Source organism: Mus caroli, chromosome 1 (assembly GCF_900094665.2).
Source record: "Mus caroli chromosome 1, CAROLI_EIJ_v1.1, whole genome shotgun sequence".
In the NCBI taxonomy this organism is placed as follows: Eukaryota; Metazoa; Chordata; class Mammalia; order Rodentia; family Muridae; genus Mus; species Mus caroli.
This window is the reverse complement of record NC_034570.1, coordinates 166,671,648-166,673,386: the sequence shown is the minus strand read 5'-3', so window position 1 is coordinate 166,673,386 and position 1,739 is coordinate 166,671,648.

Genomic DNA, 1,739 nt, shown 5'->3' with positions numbered 1-1,739 from the left:
GGGATGGATCCCTGGATATGGCAGTCTCTAGATGGTCCATCCTTTCATCACAGCTCCGAACTTTGTCTCTGTAACTCCTTCCCTGGGACACTGGGATTTCTTGGTCTGTGTTTTCTTTTCTTTATAAATGTTACCATCTCTCCTTTTTTGATATGTGGTCACTGGGTAAACTAACTTCACTGGACCCCAACTTAAAAGGATAGCTTTCTCTTCCCCTCTTCTCTATCTCCCTTCTTCTGGAGCTGTCAAGATTCACAACTCACTTACCTTATTATTCTTTCTCAAACTCTAATATTGTCCTTGAACTTCCTTCCCAGTGCAGTTTAAAATTCTACCATTAATGAGACTATGAAGCTCCCCAAAATGGAATCCCAGTTTTCCTGATAACATTGTAGGGGATGCTAAATTCGCTCCCAAAGAAATGCATTAAAAAAAAACCTCTCCTCATGAATATGGGGTAACTGGCCTCAGTTTTTCAAGAATGCTAATGTCAAGGGCTGTCAAAAGCATCCTTGTTTCTGAGACCTAGCCATCTTCATCCTCCAGTCACCTCGAATTCCCTTCCTGATGTAGATGTGGAAATGGAGGCAGTCAGGTAGACCTTCTTATAAAACTTGCCTTAGTCCATGACACAAGCAATAGTGTGCTATCAAACAAAGCAAAAACAAAGGAATGGTTTCCCCTTGAGCTTTCCAAAGGGGACACACTAGAGTTGAGCTGGGCATCTGAGAGCCTGCCCTACAGGAGCACTGGTCGGAAGGTCTGTATATGCTCACCTGTGCAGCTTTCCTTGCTGGGAAAAGAAAAAAAAGCACACTGACCGGTACATCTCTGTGGAGAAGAGATAAGTACCCTCATTAGGAAGGCTTTGAAAATGAGGGATTGGGACATCATTTGATCTGATTTGGGTAGCACTATACTCTCAAGCCTGCATGTATTAAACCAAGGTGAATTAGAGCAAAAGCGCCGGCTAGGGGGGTAGGGAATGGAAGAAGCCCGCTGAAGACAAATCCTTAATGAGTTTTCTATTGAGGAAGCCAATAAACAGCTTGTTAGAAGCAGGTCAGGGGAAAATATATATTTATATATTCATTCTCCATCTATCTTTTGTGTCCGGCTTGCAGTCAAGAAAGCCTTAATTCTGTGGTCTATTACCATCAGAGCATGAATGTGAATAACAATGACGCCCACAGTTAATGGCTTTCAACATGACAGAGTTGTCTGGAAGTGGTGTATGCTGGGAAGTCAGGCTGATTTCTTTACAGGGGTCTTTACACTGTCCTTCAAATTCCTGCTGAAAAAAAAAAGCTACATGTCTGGGAAAGATGCCACCCCACCCCGCATGGCTACCTCCTATGCCAGGTAAGTTAAGTTGACCTTACCTGGCCAACTCTGAATAAACCAGGCGTGGTAATGCTTACCTATGAGCCCAACATTCCAGATGTGAATTCAGGAGAGTCAAAAGTTCAAGATCATCCTTGATTATATGGCAAGTTTGAGGGCAGTCTGACCTATATGACCCTATCTAAAAAAAATGACTCTTAGAAAATGTCTACCTTTTATCTTTGGTTCTGTTACTAATTTATGTATCACACAGTAGAGGAAGTTTGGGGACACTGAGTCAGACAGTTCCTCTGTTATTGGGGGCAAGCTATGACTCAGATTCTCCATCTGCAAAGCAGAGGTGATGGTAATGAGCAGCTGGAACTGTCTGTTATGTTTTTAAAATAAGGTTTAAG